Genomic DNA, 24586 nt, shown 5'->3' on the forward strand with positions numbered 1-24586 from the left:
CAAAACAAAACGAAAGGAAATTCAAGCAATATAAAAATAAAATAAAAAATTCGATCCCTAAAAAAAATCAGTGTCACAAAAAATAAAAAATCAAAAGATTTTTTAAGTGTTCAAAAATAAAAAATTGAAAAAGTGAAACAAGAAAACTCAAAAAAAAATATTGAATTATTTGTGTAATGAAAAATCTAACCCTAAATGGAATTTAAAACAAAAGCTAAAAGGAAAAAAAATCAAAGACTTTTGCAGGTCAACGACGACGAAGGATGGAGCTAAGGAGATGGCAGCGAGGGTTAAGTCTGCAGGTCGATGGGAGAGTCATGAGTAAAGGGAAAGGATACGCAGGGACATGAGAAGGAGGAGTTCAAGACAAGGAGAGGCACTGCAATAGGTTCGAGGGAATAAGGGAGAAGAGGGAGAGTGAGGGGAATGAAGGTAGCAGAAGAGAGATGCAGGTTGGGGAAATGTGAGGCTCATGCAAGCAAGGGAAAGGAAATAAGGGACGCAGGGAGAATGGAAATGCAATGAGGAGGAAGGGTGAGCTTGGGTAGATGGCAGCCAATAGGAAAATAGAAAAATGATATCAGGGAAGAGAAGGGTTTGCAAGTTGACAAGCAACAAGGAGAAAAATCACGTAGTAAAAAGGGAGCTTGATGTAGAGGAAAATACACAGAGGAAAGAACTACAGTGTGGCAGAGAAAGGAAACTTAAATTTTGCAGAGAAAAGGGAGTGAAAAACGCAGCAACAGAAGGAGGAAAAAAATCAATTTTTTCTAAAGGGAAATAACACAGCAAAAAATGGTAGCCAAAAAAGAAAATTGCCTAGAATTTTAAATTTTAAACCAACATATTTATGCTTTAAAGTTTGCTCTCAGAAAAACTTCAAATCTGAATTTGAAACCTTAAGACTAAAAATAATCTTGAATAACGTTCCTGTAAAATGGTATTGAGGCTAGATATTTCCCTCCAGGGTAGATATGGCTTCAAACTAAACTTTTCTTTTAGATCTGCACCTGGAAAAACGAAAACAAAAATACCTAGAAACCAGATATACAAAAATAAATAAAACCCTAGCAACACAAGGTAGAAAGAAGTTTCCAAATCTATATAATTTTTTTTTATTGATCTATGCATAAATATTGTAGATCTATCAGATCTAAGGAGTATGAGTCCAACTTCACTACCAGATCCGATAATCTAAAGCTCTCAATAGCCAGATCTATCAATTTTTCCACAAATATTTAAAAAGATTTTGAAATTTTTAGAGAGGTATTAGCTAGAAAACACCATAAAAAAAATATATCAGTAGATAAATCCTGGAGCTTATATGCGGTAGGATCTTCAGAAAATATATGTTGAGAGTTGGCTGGTCCAACCGAGAACTATCCCCAAACGTTTAACAAAAACAAGAGAGATCTCCTACAAACACTAAATCAACCATCAGACCAAGTAGAGAAATAGAACAACAATGAAATTTTGAAGAAATAGAGATACCTACTACTTCGATCATAATTAAAAATGTTAACCTAAATCCAACAAACTGAATAAGATACTTGTATTCTAATTATTCTAAGAGAGTTATTGATTAATAGTTTTCACATAATATTAAGCAGAAATTAATAGTTTTCACATAACAGATTTTTTCCACAAATATTTTTGAAATTCAACCAACCTGTATGGAATCATTAACACAATTAAAACAATGTTACCATAAATTCATAAAGATGAATACCACTGCACGTTGAATCCCCAAAGAATTTTGCATTAAGTTAAAAAATATATATACAAGAAAACTTGAGAGCTTAGTACATGATTCAAAGATTGGATGAAAAAACAAAAACAAACTGACACTAACCTCTAATTTATAGGTAAAATCTCCAACGACTAGTTGGCTTGATCCCTGTCAAATTAATCTCGATCGTTCATAAAGATTTAATTAATCTTTAATCATCACCGTCAAAATTATTTAATTTTTGAGGAATAATAGAATTTATCATTTAATTAATTTTTAATTAACTCAAAATTAATTATTTTGAGTTAATTTCCTCAAAATTTTAACTTTGGCTTAATCGTTAAGGCCCAAGGGTCCAATATTTCTTGATTTCTTTAATATTCCCTTAGTCGAAGACTTCCAAAAATTAACTTCTTTAAAACCCATGAATTTCACTATTGGAGAATTTAATTTTACCTAAGACACAAAATTAATTAAATTTCTGGCTTAGGATTTTTATTTAATTTTGCCAAAAAATTTAATTAATTGACTTATGAAGGGATTAATTATCTTTCCAACCTTCTAATACTTAGCCATGGTGCCTAATTATGAGGGACCATGCACTAAATATTTTTTACATGGATATTTTACAATTTAATACATGAAGGGAGAAAACCCATTCGTTATAGACCTTTAACATTTACCCATTTCTGCGACACAAAATATGATCTAGTAAACCAAATAATCTATAATAAAATAGTCTAGCCAATTAGCTAGGATTATTCTTAAATTAATTTTACACGGATTCGATAAAAAACACTAGGACTCACTTAATATATTGACGACAAAATCCACCCTAACTTTGGAGTGAAGTTGGAGGGAAAAACTTTGTCGACCATTTGTGTCTAAAGACACAGATGAATCAGTGAGACAAAAAACCTCCTAAGGTAGAAATCTCATCAAATTATCATGCTTAGCTAGGTTGTTACATACATGACGGTCATACTAAGATCATTTCCATTATAACCATGCAGAATGGGTTTACATCTTTAACAAAATTGTCGATTGATGATGAAATCTGAAAGGCGCAAACACTTGAACATGATAGATCCATTTTGAAAAAAAAAGGGTGTATTACTATGGGGTCGTTGACACAGAGTGGTCAACACACCTGAAATATCTTCTTAATTGGATTGTCTTCAAATGCACTCATTTATCATTTATTTATAGTGTTTCTATGTTCACTTATGGGGATGATTTGTAAAATTGGTTGGGTTGACCTATACTTTCTAGCTAAGCCGACCTGACAGAATATTTCATATATCCTCATTCCCATGGAGTTAGAGGGAGTGTCGTTATTTATTATGCTTACATTTGAACTAGGTATTTAGAGTAAAAATGCCTTCAAATATAGGATATCTAAATTGAGCATCAAGAAAAAACTTGGTATCCAAACAATATTTCCAACAATCCTCATCTTGCAATCTTTATCTCTGACATATGTAGTCTCCCTTTGTTTTTGAAATCAATAAGAACAATATTTCCAACAATCTCTCTCTTTGACATTGATGACAACCCTTAGTGAATTTTGCAACAACACTGTAGTACTCTCTAACCTTTATTTAGGAGTCCATTTTGGTCTCCCCCTATCTTTTACATCAATGACAAAATAATATTAAAAAATATCCCTCTTTTTCATTGATGACAACTCCAAACATTTGAGCATTGTTGTTGAAGAACTCCCTTGGTCTCTGATTTCTTCCCTTTGACATCAATGGTAAATGGCTACTCCCCTTACCAGCAACTCCCCGCTTTGTTTGAAACTTCTCTCATTTTTACATTAGTGGAAAAGGGGTACTCCACCTAAGCTTACTCTTTCCTTTACAAATGACTTGATAGCGATATCACATCAATTTTCTCCTTTAACTTCATTGGGGACAAATACATTAATTGAGGTTCTGGTTGCTTTTGTGACCCATTTTCTTGAACCTAATTTCCTTATTTCACATTCTTTAAAATGAAATATGAGATAATATCCTTGGCTACACATTTGACTTAAACTTAGAATGTTGTTTCTTAGACCTTCAACATATAAGACATTATGAGTTTTAGATTTTCCATGATCAAAACTAATTATGCCCTTGCTCACTATTCTTGCTGATGCATTATCTCCAAGATAGCATTGGCTCATTTTTCTTCTTATAGAGTGAGAAATTTACTATGTTCTCTTGTTGTGTTTTTAACATCTACTATCAATAAACCATTTGCTTGTGTTGCTTTGAACATATAGAGTAAGTATGCATTCCTTTTGTTTTCTTGCTTCATTTTCTATGCCTTTGTGCATTGTTCTCTATGCATAGTAATATCTTCTTCCTTGCTTTGCTTAGAAAAACTTTTTGTGTTGCTTGCACAGTCACATGTTCATAGTTATTACACTTGTAACATTCAATAATCATCCAATGGGAGAGAAAATGAGTTATATGTTCTAACACCACTTTCATTAAGATTTCTAGTTTTGAGCTCTCAAAACCATTCTTTGAGGTTTTATAAGATCCTTTGTTTCTATTTCTCATATAGTCATTTCTTACATAAACTCTACAATTTAATGGTTTATGACCAACAATATTACAAGCAAAGACAAAGAAGAGATTTTGATACCAATATGTGAAAGGTATTTTTGACGGAGTAGCTATTTTGAATCCATTCTTGTTGATCTTGTGAGAAAAATAAGGCCTTTGTTGGTCTTCATCTCCTTTCCTAGTATTTTTTTCATTGATGAAGGAGCTCTTGAGAACATTAACATAGCTTTTGGGATTTTTTTCATTTCTATTTTCTAATGGCTTTGTGCTTGATTCTCCCTTGGAGGTCTTATGATTTTCGTTGTAGCCAAGACCTATTTTGATGAAAGGTGACCTCTGACAACTGAGAATATCATGTAAGATTTCAGTACTCTTCACAAAATTCAAGCTTTGATTTGATTGAGAATTTGCTTTCTCTAGTTTCTTTCTCAAGAAGATACTTCTTCATTTTCATTCAACTGTGTTCTCACCACTTCTATAATATTTATTTCTTCTATTTGTGTCTTGAGGATGAAATTGTTGTTTCATCAAGATCATGATCATTTTTCTTCTCGTATTTCTGCAGTAGCTCTTGCTGTTTTTTTTATCTTACCGATGAGTCTATCTAATTCCTTTATGGCACTAACAAGTTTTGCTTCAAGGTTTACTTCCCTACTAATATCATCATCCTTTGAATATGTTTTCTCTTATGGATTGTCTTCGTCTTTTTTATCGATAGTCTTTGCATAAATGACTCAAAAAAAAAAAACAACAACAACAACAACTTTTTTCCAATATTACATGCATATTCATCATTCTGGCTACTATCTTCTCTGGAATCAAAACATTTCTTCTTGGAATGCTTTCCTCTTTTTTTTTTTCTATAAGACTTGCTTCTATTTTCATCCTCTTCTTCATCATCACTATCCTCACAATTTGCCTATGGACATTCAGCAACAAAATACATTACTCTCCCAGAATTAAAACATTTCAATGATAGCTTACCTTTGTATTTGTTAGTTTCTCTTTTCATATTTCTCACAAATTGTGCTTCTTCTACATCTGATTTTTTGTTTGAATAATAATTGGTTTAAATTTCTTTTGTCTTCTTTGAAACTTGGATAGATGTTTCCTTCAAAGTTGACTTTCTTTTTTATTTCCATGGTTCATATGTAGTGAGAATCCCATGTAGCTCATCCATCTTCATATTTTCTAGATCCTTCATTTCTTCAATAGTTGAGACCTTTGCATCAAATCTTAAGGGGAGAGATCTCAACACCTTTTATAAAACCATTGATTCCTTAACTTTTTCACCAAGTCCTTTGATAGTATTGACAATTCATCCACATGAAAGAAGTAGGTGGCAATATGTTCTTCATCATTTATATTCCAACTCACAAATTGTCTTCTATGGGTGTGAAGCTTTTATTTCTTCACCTTGTCATCTCCTTCATAGTTATTTTGAAATTGTCCCAAATGTCTTTTGCAAATTCATAATGCATTACTTTGAAAAACTCTGATTCTGATAGGCCACAAAAGATGGCATTCATGACTTTTGCATTATTCACACAAGTCTTCTTCCCATCTTGATAAGAGGAGGAGTTGTTGGAGCGTTATAACCATCCATTACAAATTGTAGAGTGTTAAAACCAATAAATAATAGACAAGTCCTCATCCTTACCCTACAGAAGGCATAATTGTTCTATCGAATAATGGAGCTCTGCTTGTGAATAACCTTCATGACTGAGCACAGTCCCTCGGAGATCTTCCTTCCCGTGCTTGGACTACTTCTGAAGGAACTTGTTTTGATACCAATAGTTGGATTCACACTTATATTGAGAGGGAGGGATCTCAAAGCAAGGTTGGCTCATTAAATCGCATCATCATTAATATTGTCGAAATGCAGAGTTCAACCGAAGCAATGGTGAAGTACGTCTGATTTTATGAGAGGATGTGGGAATTTGTTATGGCTTTAGTGTGTTAAGTGGAGAAAAGTGTCCTCTGCATTCTTTATTGAGGTTGCGCACTGCAAGAGAATCGTTGTCTACTGCAAATTTGCTCTAATCAGCTTGCTTTTCAATTGGCCCTCACCGTGGAAATTTTAATAGAGCATCGCCAGCAAATGCAGAGACTGGAGCATGAATTGGGCAGTGTCAAAAGTGAACTGGATATTCGAACTCATATGGTGAAGTTGATTAGTTCCTCTGCCTTCTCCTTTTTCGGCCATGAATTTGGAAGTGCTCCAAGGATGGTCAGCCCAAGGACATTTCCACTGTTTAATTTTGCATTGAAATCAAGTTTTGCTTAATTCTATGGATTTCTATGAAGTATTTAGATTCTATTTAATTATGTTTAAAATGGTTTATGCCTTTTGTTAGAATTGTTGAATGCTTTTTGGTTTATTTTCGGGTATAATTTGTTTAGAATCAGGTAAAGATTTTTTGGAAACACAAGTTTGAAGTGTGAATTCGACACAATCCAAGTGCCCGAAAAGATTTTAGGATGTTGAATGGTAAATCCATATATGTAGTAAAAAAAACCAGTGTAAACAACACAAATCAAGATTTAACAAAAAAAAAATCTTCATTTTAACCAAAAACTCCAAAAAGTTTAATAGTTAGATAACCCCATTAAAATTAACACAGAAAACCAAGTTAGAAACCAATGTGATGTCTTAAAGAACTTTTGGATCATAAAGTGACTTTGTTGTGCACTTTGAGAACAAATTTGTCCTAATAAAATATTCTCTAGTTGTTAAAAACATCACCATAGTTTTATGCTTTAAAAAGTTAAGAAAAACAATTTTATTTCAAATATTTTGAAATTAAAATCTAGCATATTAATATTGTTATTTTCCACACACAAATAACAATTGGAATTATAATAAACATATACCTATAATATTTTTATATACATAATTATGAAAAATAACATTTTAATCAGGAGAGGGCAACAACCTTGGATTTTGGTTCGTGGGACGTAAGAGAGTTCTACACAAACTTTGTCTTTGGCCTTTATATTACTCTTCTCTTGTAGGCTAGTTTGGATTGTTTGTTAAAGCTTGGTTGGGTTTACTTTGACATAAAAAGTTTTGTTGGATCATTTTGTTCTTTTCTCTAATATTTGACTGAACTGAACTAAGTTGATTGGAACTAAGTATATATAGATTTTGATTCTTTGATTCCATTTTATTGAATAGCAAGTATATGATTTTTTTATGAAAAAAAAACAACAAACAAACAATATTTATATGATTAATCTTTGTTTGGTCTTTCATTTTTTTAAGGAAATTTTGGAAAATATGGCTAGAAAACAGTGGTAGAGAAGAAGTGGCTAAACTTGCGGGAAGTAACCACCATAAATTAGGAAGCGGCAGAAAGCCAGAAGTCAGTGATATTGGGACTTGTAGAAGCTGTGAAAGAAGGAAGCACATGCTAGATTTTGAAAGAATCAAAGATGATAAGGACGAGCACCATAATTTTTCAAAATGGACCCGATTGAGATAGGGATCAAGGAATCCGCATGATGGTTAGATTGGACCAGATCAAGCGAGCGTGATATATAAAAGAGTCAAAGAAGAACGAATTGGGGGTTTTGTTATTGGAGGTTGAAAGGTTGAAGAACTGAAGGCATAAAGGCTAGAGAGTTGTTAAGTTCGAAACAGAGAATTTTCTTGATTTATTGTTGAGTAGCTAGCGGAATGAAATCTAAGATTATTTTCTAAATCTTTTATGTTTTTGTGTTGTAATGTGGTCCAAAGTTGAAGAGATCTCATAAGCATGCGCGAGCCTCTGATGTAATGCTTATGGCTAATAAAAGAAGATAGTGTTGCAGGGAATATTTTGTATTGTGATGGTTAAATAATGATTATGTGCATCCCCTTTAAATTTTAATTTTCATTGCATAGACCTTCTAATGTTTTCAGTTATGATTATTCGATATGCATGTTGGTTTCGTTCCGCTGATTAATAAGTTGTTTGAAGCATAATTATCAGAATCAGACTAGTCATTGAATCGGTAGACCCCTCAGACTGGGAACTGATCATTGAACCGATAAACCCCCGGACCGGGAACCGGTCAGAAGCATACGAAAAATGGTAAAAAAATTGGTCAACCAAAAACATATAAAATATTCAAATTTTAAAGAAAAACATATATATTCATGTGCATCCATATGAATCCAAACCATTTAACACAAATAAGAAAAAGTTCTCATTTATATAGCATGTGAGGGTGCACATAACCAAAATAGAACCGAGTACAATCAATCTCTTAATTGAATATACATCAGCAAACAAGCTCCACATGGTCTCTAGCATCCAAAAAAAATTATGCTACACCAAATACATACATATCAACAAAATCATTGCCTATATTGGGATCTTCATCATCAATATCACTCTCTAAGCATTAAAATAAGATAGACAAATCATAGCACGTCAAGTCAAGATTTTGTTTGAGTGATTGGTATTTTTTTTATTTGGCTCATGATAGAGGAGTTCAACCACCAATGCCACTAACATCAAGGTACATAGAGGGCTTGGTGCTTTTGATTAAATACTAGTTCCATACCCTCATACATGAGACAATCCAATGTAGCATTGCAATCCCCCTAATCCTGAAATCGCGGAAAATTGTTAAGTCTGTTGGATTTTGAGTGAGATCTAAACTCTACTTTCTCCATATGAAATCCAATGAGGTCAAAACCACTCTCAAACATCCTGAGCCATTTCATGGTAATGTTAAAAATTTAATTTAACATTGCCATGAAATGCATAACAATAGTAGGGCCATATTCGTGAATATTAGGCACCTATTGTGGCCTAGTGCTCAGCTAAGACAAATAATAAAAGAAAAAGAAAAAAAATAAAATATACCCCACTTGTTGCGTTATATGTGGCTTTACTATACCGAACCAGACAAAAATAGTTCAAGTCACCGGTTCGAACCAGTTTTTGCCTTAAAACGGTTGGACCGCTCTGAACCAATGGGTCTGGTTCAGTGCTTATAACACTAGATTGAAGTGAATGTATTACATAAAGATTAAAATTTCTTCGCCACTTATACTAGATATCTTATATCCCCCTCTGTCTCAACACGCCTTGGGTAAGATGCCCCTTTTCTCAAAAGAGTGAAAATGTCAGCGTTACGCTTCACTATGATGGTCTCTTTATTAGTAACCTAAAATTAAACCCGGACATTTTGATGTTTAAATTTTATGTCAACCATCTTAGTTACACCATTTATTTTATAGGGCATTAAACTCTATCGATTCACATAAATGATGGTATAGAGAAGTTTTTCTAAAACTCAATAAGAGGAAAATCTCTATAATATAATACACATAAAAATAATTAGAACCATTATATTACAAAGACCATACTTTTTCAAAATGAATTCAAATAGTGTGGAACATAGAGAAACCACCCATTTCTTGACAATCAATTACTTTAAATAGATAAAATTATTTTAAATAGATAAATAGATTGATTTAATGTAATAATATTAGATAAATAGATTGATTTGATATAATAATATTTTATATAAAGTGGATTTGAAATTTTTATTAATGGCACACCATGATTGAATTCAAATAGTGTGGAACATAGAGAAACCATATATATATAAAGTAATTGAGAAATTGGTGAGTAATTGAGAAATTGGTGGTTTCTCTATGTTCCACACTATTTGAATTCAATTTGAAAAAGTGCGGTCTTTGTAATATAATGGTTCTAATTCTTTGATTTTTGTGGCATCCTGGGAAGAATTTTAAGGAACCCCTTTAAACTCAAACCCATCTAGATCCTATATCGAGACATGTCTTCTTTGAGGTTAGTGCCCTGTCAAAAATTTAGTATTGGTTCAATTCTAAAGAAGTTTTCGAAGGACTTCGACCAATCCTGCCTCAATTCGATATTAATTTAAGGTGCACCTCTCCTAAGGCCTACATTTAATGTTGTATATTTATGGTGCAAGGATCTTATTCAATTATTAATTTTCCAAAGTTTTGAAAAAGGTGATTTTGTTTTAGTCTAGTCCTAGCAAAATTGCCTAGTGCAAGGACTTTGTTCTACTTTAGTTTTGACTATAGTTTAGTCTAGTTAGTTATCTTGTTAGTTATTGTGTATGTAATTATATAAGATAGAGAAATTTTGGAACTCAAAACGACTATAAGGAGGCATGAAGAGTCCATTCAATCTAAGAGAGCTTGCATGTTTTCAATCACTACCAAGGTATATGAAAACAAGTATCTTTGCATCTCTCAACATGCATCCATAATGAATTTGCTAGTCTAATAAAAGCAAAGGATGGATATTTTGGAAGTTAAATGTGAGTTTGTTTGCACTTAATCTCCATATTCAAAACCTTGAACAACAAGGCTTCACTCAATTCTACTCGAGCTAAAGTTAAGAAAGAAGAAATCTTGCATCAACTCGAGAACTAATGAATATCCAAAAGCAACACTCCCCTTGCTTAGATGTTGATTAGGATAATGCAAACAACCTTCATGCTTTTTATTAAATGAATGTTTTTAAGAATCATCAGGCATCTAGGAGTTTTTGTGAAACAAGTTACATCTAGGAAAAGTTGGAATGTCCTTCCATATTCTCTTGCAAATTATGCTATATAATACTAGAGAGTTGTTTAGGTATAAACTCCAAAACTTAAAATTGTGCTATTTCACTGTTTCAAATATATCTATATATATATATATATTAGAGAAAGAGCACGCTGTTCTAATAATAGATACTTTCTAATCGTAGTGTGAGGGAAATGTACAATTTCTTGAGTGCTTAATATGGAATTGACACATAAATATTTAAAAATATTTAATAACAAAAAAATATTACAATATTAACCATAAATAAATAATTCAATATCTACTTAAGATCAAATATTTCAATAACTATATATAAATGTAAAACAATTAAAAGCCAAAAAAAGTTATACTCAAAAATATTTCAAAAATGTATGAGAAAGATGTATAATTTCTTTTGTATTGAAGATGAAATTTCTATTATTAGTGTTAAACGAAAAAAGAATTATAACTAGCATCACTCATTTTATTTTTTATTATAAAAATTATTAAATTTAACAGATTTTATTTTAACAAATAATGATTATTAAATTTAATGAATTTTACTTTAACATATATATTATTAAATTAAATTTATTTAAAAAATAATTTTGATGTAAAGATTGGCAAACATATTCATTTAAATAATGAAATCCCAATCTAATAAATTTATTAACAATTTTATCATTATTATTTTATTTTAAAATTTAAATATTTTTTATAGACATACTATTATAACAAAAACATTTATATATAAATATAATATTTTCATGTTGTCATTTTTTTTTTCTTTGGGACAAACAATCGCTAACGCTATAGTTATAATGAGATAGGTATACAATATTTTAAATTATGTACAGCCAAGAATGACGGTAATAAAAGTCCGTCCGTCCTTGATGGCAACGACCAATCTCAGTGAGCAAGCAACTCACCAGCTTCCACTTGCCCAATCTCAGGGGGTTCACAACAGTGTTCAAGGTGGGGACATCCAGATTCCTTCTGGTTTTAGTAAAAGAAAAGCAGGAACTAAATATCCAAGGCATTCCTCCAATTTTCATTTCACAACAGGACCAAGGGTGGAAGGCATCATCAAGTGAATTTAGTGAAAGCATATTGGGGTCTGCAAAAAAAAATTGAACTCATTGCACAGCCGACACTGGTCCACAGCTTTTTCTTATCAATATACAATAATTTTCCGTGTTTGCAAGATGCATAAAGATGATATTGTGCGGAATTTTCTGGAAGTGCAGATGATCTCACACAGTATGGGACAAGATGCATAAAGATGATATTGTGCAGAATTTTTTGGAAGTGCAAATGGTCTCACATGCTATGGGACAAGAGGTTTGCAGCTTGCAATGACAATTTTTTATTGTCTTAAATTTGCATAAAGTTGGTCAAAGGATCTTAGCTCTAGTGGTTTGGTGAATAATTTGTTTCCTCAGTTGCATGCGTTCAAGCTTCTGGAAACATGTTGTACCTGGTCTGTTTGTGGCATTTATGAAATAGTTGTCCTGGTGTAATAGTGGCAACCAATCTTTAAAAGTTACTAATTCACCATAAATTCTGGTTACAGTTAAAAAAAAAAAATTGCACAAAGTTGAAGGGCATGTCGGTGAAGTTCAAGCAAATAAAGAGTCCACTCTAACTGCCAGAAAAAAATGCAGGGCATGTTGGTGAAGTTCAACCAAATAAAGAGTCTAATCTGTCTACCCCCAAAAAAAAAGCATTTATATCATTGGTGGTAGAATAGGAATAAGGCTTTCTCCGATCAACTAATCTTAATTTCTAACAAGTTTGAGAACAAGTGGACTAGAACTTTGCAAACAGTGTTAAGCATAGGAACAAGTGGTCTGCAAAGTTTCAGTGTTAGGCATGGGACCCTGTCAGAGAAATTCATTCAGAAACTCGACCCATTGCTTTTAAAGGAGTTCATTTTAACTTACGCTTCACTTAGATTGTTAACATGCTTGAAAACATTGTAGATAAGACAATGCATGATCTAATAATAAAATTCCAGTTTGATCCACAATGTTCAATTGTCCAATACTGCTAACAAGCTCTTAATTTGCTTAATTTGGTATTTAATTAATTGTCATTCAGAGACTTGACCCTTTGCTTTTAAAGGCGTTCATTTTAACTTTAGCTTCACTTAGATTGTTAACATGCTTGAAAACATTGTAGATAAGCCAATACATGATCTAATAATAAAATTCCAGTTTGATCCACAATGTGCAATCGTCCAATACTGCTCACAAGCTCTTAATTTGCTTAATTTAGTATTTAGTTAATTTTACTCCAGATTTCAAAAAGACCAGATCCTTAATCTCGATGTAATACGGTCTGGTAAGAAACTTGAACAGACTTGTGTACGTCCCCGACATCTTCACCGTGCTTTAGCCTCACCTCTTAAAGATCAGGCAGGGTCTCTGATATTTTCACATTTGATTGCAAAGCAGATTCCCTCAGTTGATTGCAAATCAGAATATTAGGGTCATTCTAAAAGAAAAAATGTCGTTTTCTATAAAGATTTAGGCAGCTTTTTCAGTTTTCTACTTTTCATCATTGGATGACACCATGATAGTAGCGTTCAGCTATTGCTTTCCTATCTTGTACAGAATTAGAGCTTTGCTGACCTGTTACTAATTTGTCCACTTTCACCTGCAATATTTCATAGGGAAACATACACATCCAAAGTACAACCATGTCTCTATTATATGTTTGAGGTAACAATTTGTACAGAAACTAATAAATTAATCTAAAAATGCTGATCGTATAATGCTATTTCAAAAAATAGTGACCAATAAGCACAGCTCCATGTGTACAGCATTGATACCATTGCTTGCAATCACGAATTTCAGATGTACCATTAGACAAAGCACATTACAAACGTCATTGCATACAAACATCCCAGAAGGAAACCCCAGGTTCCAGAAAAAGGTATATCCCAAATGGGGATTTACACCCACATATTTATAATGGTCCTTTCTATTCTTGTTCTGATCACTAAGGTTGTGAAGGTGAAATTTAAATTCGTATTAATGTTCACTAAAGACCAGAAGGACTACTGATCACAACCAGCAATAATGTTCAAGGAAGAAAAAGAGGAGCGCCGAAAGCATCCCTTAAATGAAATGAAATGAAAAAGGAATACAGCATACTCTGAAATGAAATGAGATAAACAGAGGTCTACAAGTAGGTTATCCCAAAATGTAAATTCATAGAAAGTTAAAAAAACTAGGCTAAGTAAACATAAGAAAAAGAAGCCTGATAGGAAATACCATGAACAGAAGCGTACAAGCAGGTTATCCCAAAAAAGGAAACCCTAAATAAAACTGAGTAAACAGAAGAAAGAGTAGTTGATACAAAAAAATTTTGGTTCTTACACACGGGTAAAGATGAAATCCATAAAGAGATTTGGAATCGTCGGCCAACTGCGGGCCCAATCAGGATTGATCCACTGGCAAGATCGTGGAACAGACAGATGAGCAGGCTAAAAAAAAGTGAGTACCAGTTAAAATTCCAAGTTTTAATACATCTAAATAAGTAAAAATATATCGCATCTAACAAGGAAAAAATAGAAAGGAATAAAATCATCAAAGAGTAGAGCATTGAGGTATCAATCATGTTGAATCACCGACTGATGCCATGGAAAGGCCAAGAAAATAGAAGAATAGGTAACATTAAATTAAGTAGTTTGAAACTTTCAAGCAATGTAAGAAATAAAAATCACTGGTATAACCAGGGATACCAATATTAAACAATTTAATTTATTTCTTAACACAACCTAGATTTATTATATTAAGTGTGCAGAGGGATAAATACTTGAAAGTATAAACTCTTTTTATATATGTATATTTATATCCCTCTCCCTTCTCAACAAGAAATAGAAAAAAGTTTAAGACGAATCTACTATAGTTTATTTATTGTTGCTCTTTAAATATTTAAGATGCATTATAGATTCACCTTTAAAAAAGGAAAAACTTAGCAAATTACAAACATACACAACCAATGAATGGACAGCATGGACACAAGCACAAAGTGTTGAAGAGTCCTCCACACCATGGCAATAGTGCACTTCTCTCAGTACAAAAGTAATTATTACAGAGTTCATAAACACCTTGCCTTTGATGGGTTTATTGTTGATGCAAGCGCATTCTAATTTCTTGGTGAAATGGCAATCCAGCCTCACTCCTATACATATTACATTCTTCTTGTAACATACCTAACCCCTATGGTAACTTTTTCTCATTGTAAAGGATACTTCTTTGTTATTCCAGGGAATCAAGAAAAGTACATGCTCACTGCTGTATTCTGCTTTTCAGCTTTTTACACATAAATTACAAAAGGATCTGCACAGAACCCCAAGGTAACTTTATGGAGGTGGACTAACAAAAAAGTTTTCATTTGGGACCTATTTCTGAAGTCATCATCATCTTCTGCAGATATGAATGGAGTTGTCTATAATGCGACTTTTTGGAGATTCCGGTGACGGAAACCGGCGAAAGAAATTGAGGTTAAATCTTGATTTCTTGCAGTTAAAATGGTTTTTTAACTGCATATTTGGATTCAGCACCCTCGAAAACCCCTGGGACGCTTTCATTGTGCAGAAACTAGCTATCAAACTTGCGATTCCAATAAATTCCTGCCGGATTTCGACCGGAAAAACCCGCCAGAAAGACTTTCAAAAAATCGTGTTATAGACAACTGCGATATGAATTCATTGGGACCTATTTCTGAAGTCGTCATCATCTTCTGCAGATATGAATTGGTAAATCACCAATTCATATCGGATGTTGTGTCACATCTGGATCAAAGGTAACTTTATGGAGGTGGACTAACAAAAAAGTTTTCATTTGGGACCTATTTCTGAAATCATCATCATCTTCTGCAGATATGAATTGGTAAATCACCAATTCATATCGGATGTTGTGTCACATCTGGATCAAATTATTGAAAATCTCGGATTGAACGGAGTCCGGATCCTAGATCTATTGGGAAACGGGAAGATGATGACGGGAACAACAACCGACAAATTCACGATTCCTGCCATCCAAAATCTATTTATAGACGGAAGAGCCCCATCACTTAAGGCTGAAAATAAATAACATGCAATAGGGAATTAATTGAGCAGGGCTGTAAATGCCCACCCGTAGATTTTGGCTCGGGTAAAATGGAACAATTGGCATATACAGCCACCGCTCAATTAATACACTATAGCATGCTCAATATTTGTTGCCATCACTTAATAGTCTGGTCGATTAACGGCTTCGATCCTGGTTTATCCACAAGGTTTACTTAAAAAGGCTCGTTAATAGACTTCTGCTCGAATCAATACGTCAACCCTCCAGTTTCCATGTCATGTGCCAACACAGCCATCACCTCAACTCTGTGTCAACATACAATACATGCTGGCATGCCATGTCACAAGCCATGTGGCATGCCACGTCATTTCACCCTATCATCCTATCACATCAGCACGCCAGATCATATGCTATGTCATTTCACCCTATCATCTATCACATCAGCACGCCCAATCATATGCCATGTCACTGGCAATGTCAGCATGCCACGCTAACATCTAGATCTGGTTTTTTTCATAAAAAGGGTATTTTTCATTAGTTCCATATTTTCAGACTTTCGGTCCTCTGTATCCAGGTTTTATCAATTGACATAAACATCGTCAGAGAAGATGACAGTTGCCGAAATCCAGTATTGATGGACATTCGGATTCTGTTAGGTAGTGCGGTGGGTCTGGTTAGCTGTCCTCATCCGGATCCGAATAAAATATTAAGTGGCCCTTTTGCAAAAATCCAAGGTCAGATCTCCGCCTCCCTAGCCCTCCTCCGATTAAGCTCATGGTATTGGCCCCACAGGCCCATGTGACCTAGGTCTAGGCTAGAAGGGTTCTATCATCCGGATTCGGAAAAACCTTTACTAACTACCTTCTAAGGAAAAGCCAGATTTTCAGATTGCTTTGCTTCTAACCAGGCCACCGGCCACTGGGATGCACAATCACAACACGACCTACGTTTCACTTGGAATCAATCCGGTTAATGTAGCCGTCAACTAACGAATCTCTCATCTTGTCTCCCGCCGGCTCTGTTAACCGAGAACTGGCCACTGCGCTTTCTTAACACCTTGTCTTCTGTGACTTGGTCCGGTCTAGTTGATGGACTGTCAACTAACAGGACTCCCATTTCCATTAGATCCATTTCTGTCAACTAAGCACCAAACCTTCGGAAGACTAAAACATAGAATTAGAAGGGATATGCCTGATCCGGTTAATGAATACACCGGCCTAACTGGGAGATTGAACTTATTAGCAAGTTATGAAAATTTTGACCGGTCTAGTGAACGACTCCACCGGCCCACCAGGAGATTGAACTTATCACCAAATTATGAAACTTTTGACCTATCCAGTGAACAATTCCACCAGCCACTGGGCCACCTTAACGCACATTTAGACTACAAGAATTTCTCTTGATCCAATCTCCCACAATTAAGTCCCTTTAGCAGCTAAGCCTCGGTCACGGCCCCTGCTGGCCCATGTGACTAGGGGTTGGCACTCAGACCATCCATCCCCAAATCTTTGAAAACTCAATCCCTGAATTTTCTGAATATTTACAGGCTTAAACAAGTTTTCTCCAACCTGCCCTTATTGGTTCATTTTGACTCTGCCTGGTTTATGTTTGCTCCAAAATTCCTCAGAGGAACCTGAGTCCTCCTAAGCGTAAAAGACACTCACTTCTTAGGTAGTTTAAGCCATTAGCATATAGCTTCAAGGGATTAAAAGCCACAGGCCTCCCACTTATTTTGTCTATGATAACTCTCTCATTTTCAAACACACATCATAGGCCTTGTGCCCTATTCAATGTAATTTGAGAGGTAAATGTTATGGTTGATTGCCCCTAAAGCAATACCCCGTGTAATTCCTTCAACTGGGATTTCATCCCTATACTAACACAAATACAATTTACGAATTTGGAGGTTGTCTAGCAATTATGGTAGGGTTTCTCGCCAAATAAAGGCAGGTAGCTAACTCAACTCATTATGTTCCCAGTCAAGGACAATCTTCCAATTCCTTCCCATCCCTATAGGGCACATGTCTGCTGTTCCTCCTCAAGTTGATCCCCCACGGGTTCGTAACATATTTCCCTTTTTAAACCTTACAAGAATACTCATCGAGGGTTTATTACCCCATGTAGTTAGGCCGGTGATGTATTGTTAAGCATAATCAAGTTGGCCTTGCCAACGTTCTTAACTAAACAATATGCCAGTACCATAATGTATTCAATATTCAACACAATCACTTCAAATAGAATACATTCCATATTAAGTACAAGTAGTTACAAAGGTATACGTATCAGTGATTATTGTGTCCCTGTTGTCTCCATATTGTTATTAGTGTGCCTCATAGAAGCTCACTATTGTTGTTATTGTTGTGCCCTTCTATTATTATTGTTATCTCAGTTTTGATTATATTGTGACCCCTTAAGCCCCTATATATAGAAAGAAGGTTTAATCATTTGTATCATCAAAGAATTAGTCATTTGTGTAATGTAAAGGAGGTTTCCCCCTTGAAGAGGCTGATTTTGAGGTCGTTGATCGATCTTTTTCTATCTTTTTGTGAACTAGTTCATAACATTTGGTATCAAAGTTTTGAATCCTAGGATTTCACTGTTCCAAACAGGTCATCGTCGCATTTTCGCTATAATTTTTTTCTGTGACGTTTCATAAGCTAAACAAAAAACTCATTTGAGCTGAAATCTTGATGATCCTCGGGTCCGAATTTCAAATCTTGTCTCGCTATATTTTCTGAGATATGATCTAAGGAAGTTAGGGTTTTTGCAGGGTCCCGAATTACATCCCAAACAGGGGACCTTGGGAAGATCATCATAACTTTCAATCTGAGTATCAGATTGAAATTTCGTAAGAAGTTGCAGAAAGATGACGGCCTGTAGTTTTTTGTATATTATTTTCAAGTCTGAAGGTTGAAACAGTGACACTGGCATTTCGTACAAGTTTGTTCCACTGAAAAAGTATATAAACAGGTCATTTTGGGAGATTGGGCATAACTCTTTCTTGGAGAATCCAATTTCGATCAGACTGGTGGCGATGGAAAGAGGACTCAAAGAGCTACCACAGTTTGCAATTTCGACCTTGGAGATTCGAAATTTCAGAAATACATCAAATTCAATAGCTCCTACAAAGTGAAAAAAATATATAGTTTTCTTTTAAATTTTGCATAAGTTTGATTTGAAAAATTAGTTTGAATGAATTCAAAGGGCATAGTGAAGCATAATTATCATTAATTGATGCTCTGAAGAAAGAAAATAGAAACACCTAGTAAGCAACCTAAAAGCTCTAGCATGACTCATGAAAAAGATGAAGAAATGCAACATGATATATCAAAATTACGAGACCAAGTGCAACAAAATTCACTCTCAAAAAAAGTAACAGAAACTAAGATGGATGGCATGAAAGTTAAGATGGATGGTTTAAAGAAAGGCATGGAAGTTAAGATGGATGGTTTAAAGAAAGGCGTGGAAGCTAAGATGGAAGGCAAAATGGAAGATTTGAAGACAGATTTGACAAAGTTGCTACAAGAAATGTTTACTAATAGTGAAAGGGTAGTAAAGGAAGTTCATGATGAGAACAAAATAAATGTTAATCATGATTTCATAAAGTCTAACGGTGGATCGAAGACCCGCCATGTTCCAAAGATCAATATGAGGAAGTTTGATGGTAAGGATCCCGTAACATGGATACTACAGATGGAGCAATATTTCGATCTCCATAATGTGCAAAACACACAAAAGGTACGCATTGCAACTTTATATTTGGAACCAAAACAATGTGTATGGTATCGATGGCTTTGCTCTCGTAAACAAATTGTCACTTAGACAATATTTACGGAAGAAATAATAGCACATTATGAGGATACAAAAAGCAACACCTTTTTTAACCAATTGATAAATCTCAAACAAAAGGGTTCAATGATGGATCACATTGAAGACTTCCAAAAATTGAATATAAGGATAAAAGATATTCCAGAGGAGCATAGGATTGATGTGTTCATAGGGACTTTAAAAGATAACATCCAACATGAGGTTCGTCTTTGGGAACCTGATTCATTGGAAAAGGCATTCAGGGTCGCAAGAAAAGTGGAAAATCACATCGAGCATCAACAAGAAGTTCTCCAACTCTTAAAGGATAACCTCACCTTGGCGTAGAACAGAATGAAACAACAAGCAGATCAACATCGCAACGAAAGAAGTTTTGATGTAGTTGATTGGTTATTCCTATGGCTACAACCATATAAACAAATGTCCCTCAAGCAAGCTAAGAAGGATAAAAAATTATCACCAAAGTATTATGGTCCATACAAGGTGTTGCAAAAGATTGGTACTATAGCTTACAAATTGGAGCTTCCTGCAGTTTCCCAAGTGCACTTAGTTTTCCATGTTTCATGTTTAAAGAAGGTTATAGGTGACAAGTTACCAATTCAAACAATATTTCCAGAACTCGACGAAGAAGGAAAAATCATATTGGAACCTAAAGCAGTCACAGAAACAAGAACTCAACAGCTATGAAATCGATCAATTTCGGAGTATCTCATCAAGTGAAAGAACTTACCCGCTGAAGATTCCACATGGGAGGATGATAATTTTATACAGAAGCATGCAGAACTACCCAAGCATTGAGGACAACACTTTTTTGAAGGAGAAGGGCATGTTAGGTCCCTATAATACTAGTGATTCCCCCATTTCCATTGTCATTGTAGCTCTTATTGTTATTATTGTGCCCCTATTGTCCTCGTATTGTTATTAGAGTGCCCCATAGAAGTCCACTATTGTTATTGGTGTGCCCTTATATTATTATTGTTATGTTGGCTTTGATTATATTGTGACCCTTTAGACTCCTATATATAGAAATGAGGTTTAGTCATTTGTATCATTCAAGAATTGTTCATTTGTGTAAAGGAGGTTGCCCCCTCGAAGACGTTGATATTGAAGTCGTTGGTCTATCTTTTTGTGAGCTGATTCATAACATGACCTCTGTAGTCCAAAAAAAATGCTACAATAAATATCTACATATCATCAAAATCATTGCTTATATTGAAATCTTCATCATCAATATCACCCTCTAAGCATTAAAACAAGATAGAAAAAGCTTAACATGTCCATATGAGATTTTGTTTGAGTTATGGTACAATTTTACTAGAGTCATGACAGAGGAGTTCAACATTCAATGCCACCAACATTGAAGTACATAGAGGGCTTCGTGCGCTTGATTAAATGCTAGTTCCATACTCAAATACATGATAGGTAGAATCCAATGGAAATGTTGCAACCCTGTAATAAAAAATTTACTTTGCAACCCCGTAATAAAAAATTTACTTTCTCCCTTTGAAATTCAATAAGATTGAAACTACTCTCAAACATCCTCAAACAATTAATAGTAATATTGACATTTAAGAACTTTACATTTCATTTTCACTCATAAATTATTGCTTTTAGGCAAAATTCGAAAGGGTTGCCCAGCGCTTCTCGAGGGTAGATGCCCACAAGCACACATTTTGGAAAAACATGTCCTCCACATTGGGGGAACATTTCCCCTGCACTTCCCCAAGTTTCCCAAAAAAGGGATGTGGGAAAATCTGTTTACTGTTTACTTATATGTTTGAAAGTGGGGGTTCCCTAAAGATTCTGTGATGTTGCTTGGCTGTTAATAAAAGACTTTATTTTTTATCTCTGATGTTAAATTGAATGCCATATTTGTGTCCTGTCCCTTATTTGGCTATGCACTTTGAGAGGAAGGCCGTCACTGTATCATACGGTATTAGAGCAGGAAGAACTTGTGGTGAGGACAACTCCAGAAAAGGAAGAGTTGATAGAGTTGTGTAAGAAAGAGTCAGCACCAACGTGGTGACTAAGCTATGTAGATGTTCAGATATATAAAGAAGATCACAAAAACGTGATCAAAATATGGCACAGAAAGAAACCTTATGTGTGGGAAGTAGTAGGGACAGAGCTCAGAAGAGGGATAGTAACATTATAGCAGCACTTAGAGTGATGATGATGCGGTCAGTAGCCCTATAATTGGCCCAACAAAGAGATGAATGGTAACAAGAGATTCATAAAGAACACTCAGAAGAAGAGAGGATGAACAAAGCCATGATGAACTTGGGCAGAAGGCAACAGTTGAATTGCCCTGTAGTGTTTTGGCCCTTGGGAGTTCCCACTATCAGATAAGTCGATTCACTGGATTAGGAATATGCAACAATACTTTTACAGCAATCATCTTGAGGACTCCAAACAAGTGAAGTTTGCATACACAAGATTGAGATGACATGCATCAAGATGGTGAAAAGCTCTGTAATTGGAAGATCAGAGAAGAGGCAGGGACAAAATCAAGACGTGAACCAATATGTTTGCCCGTTTGAATTGATAGGGAAGTATATCACTACAGATTGACCTTTTGAACATGCATAGAAGATTGGAAGGATTAAAACGGAGAAGTAAATCTGTAGAAGAGTACGGTGCAAAGTTTCATAGACTAGCAATTAGAGTTGGTCTTGTGAAGGATAGTTAAAACTTAAGACACTTGTAAATGGCCTTAATTCATCCATTTGAAAGAAAATTTGTTTGGTAGATGTAAACTCCATAAACCAGGCTTATAGTTTATCCTTCAACACAGAAAGGAAGTTGTTGAGAAGGAACTGAAATGTGAAAGGACAGGCTGAAGGTAAAGAACAACCATGTGAAAGGCAAGAGGATGAGCACATAAAGCTGGAAATATAATCAACAAAACAAGATCCCCAGGTTGATGTGGAGAGCAGTAAGTTTGAGCTAGAAGAGGTTGTGATTGACTGCGTGCCAGAAGAGATGGAGTGGCATGTGCTTGAATGCATGCCAAAGGAAGCTAAGAAGGTTCTTACAAAAGATTATATGCAAGCAGATTTGTAGAAATGTGAAGCACCATTGGAGAAGGTGCACAAGGGCACTGTTCATTCCCGTAATATATATGGAAGGCAAAGATAATGAGAACGTTGTTGAATATGACCATGAAGAAGCTGAATATATTCTCGAAAAAGATGAAATGATGCCTGCATATAGTTTATGTCTAGCTGTGAAGATTATGAGCGATGTCAATGCTGCCATGTTTGAGGATAATAGCCAGGGAGTTTATGAGTGCATAACATTGGGTTGTATTCAAGGAAAGAGCGTGATACTTTAGGAGAAAGATGAGGCAGGCTAGCGCCACTATTTGGTATAGAAACGGAGAGTTAATGATGAATTTGGGACAGGCATGTATGTTTCTGAAAACACAGAGGAAGTGTTCCAGATGAAAAAAGGACCTTATGATGAAGTGTCATTGCAAAGAGTAGAAGATAGCATATGGGCAGAGGTGACATCAAAGAGATTGCAGCAGAAAGAAGCAGGTACAACTAGTGCAACAAGCATTAGAGAAAATGGTGCAAGAAAGCATGGTAGACATTGAACGTGTGTTACAACAGATTGTAGAAGCAATGATGAGAATTAACGATGACAAGTTTGAGGTCTGGAACATGAGGATTGCTGCAACAATGAGGACCACGAGGAAGAGACTCAAGCATAAATATATAACTCAATGGTTTGATCCCATGTAGCGGATGGTGATTGGCAAGGAAGTGGACCCAGTGCACATGGTTAACCATGATGACCAGTTTTTGTGGAAGATCAGAGCCTATAAAAGGAACCAGGCATATCTATTCGAAAGCTGTTTTGAGTAGCTCAACTTTTGGGAGAGCATTGATTGCTCATGAAATTTTGGATAGCAGGAAACAAGATCGTAGATCTGAGATGGACAGGCCCAGGTACAGGGTGAAAACAGGTGAGCTTTGGGGAAGCCTTCAGACCATAACTCCATAATTCTGTTTGGTTGTTTAACGGCAAGGCCGTAGGCCTGCAATTTGGTGGAATGTTGGTATTGGAAGTGAATCGACACAAAGCTTCCAATCCGTGATCTGTGATCATGTGGTGATCAGTGTTTGGAATTAAGAGTTCTCATTATGAAATACATTTAGGCTTGGTTCAATTGAGATTGGCCATGTAAGAATTTAGGATTTGAAATAAAAGCAGCAAGCCTTTGAACTGATATGGATGTTGTTTCCAGAAGACTGTTAACAAGTGTGTGTGTGTGTGTATTGATAATCAATGTTGATGTTTACTTGTGCGCTAAGAGTAGGACTTCTGCACATGGAGTAAGATTCTATGATGTTGCTTTCCAGTTAGTGAAAGGCTTTTTTATTTTCTGATGTTTAGATGGATGCCATATTTGTTTTATTGTTTCCATTATTTTGGCTGTGCATTCTGAGAAGCACCCTATAGCTGTATCTCTTGTATACCAGCATGCCAACCAGATGATTACTTGCACGTGTGCCTTGTAGTCCATTGATTGCATTCTGTCTCATCTTACCTACCACAATCATCTGAGAAGATAGATGGTCTTTATCTCAAATTCAGAATATTTTTCAATCCACATTTGGTAACATATATTCCACATAAAGATGTTCTATGATGTTTCTTTCCAGTTAAAGGCCTTTTTATTTTCTGACGTTTAAATGGACGCCATATTTGTTTTATTGTTTCCATTTATCTTGGCTGTGCAGTCTGAGAAGCACCCTACAGCTGTATCTTGTATGCCAGGATGCCAACCAGATGATTACTTGCCCGTGTGCCTTGTAGTCCATTGATT

The sequence above is a fragment of the Pinus tabuliformis genome, chromosome 6, assembly GCF_031772625.1.
Source record: "Pinus tabuliformis cultivar Carrire ecotype Pingquan chromosome 6, CPIR1, whole genome shotgun sequence".
Taxonomy (NCBI): domain Eukaryota; kingdom Viridiplantae; phylum Streptophyta; class Pinopsida; order Pinales; family Pinaceae; genus Pinus; species Pinus tabuliformis.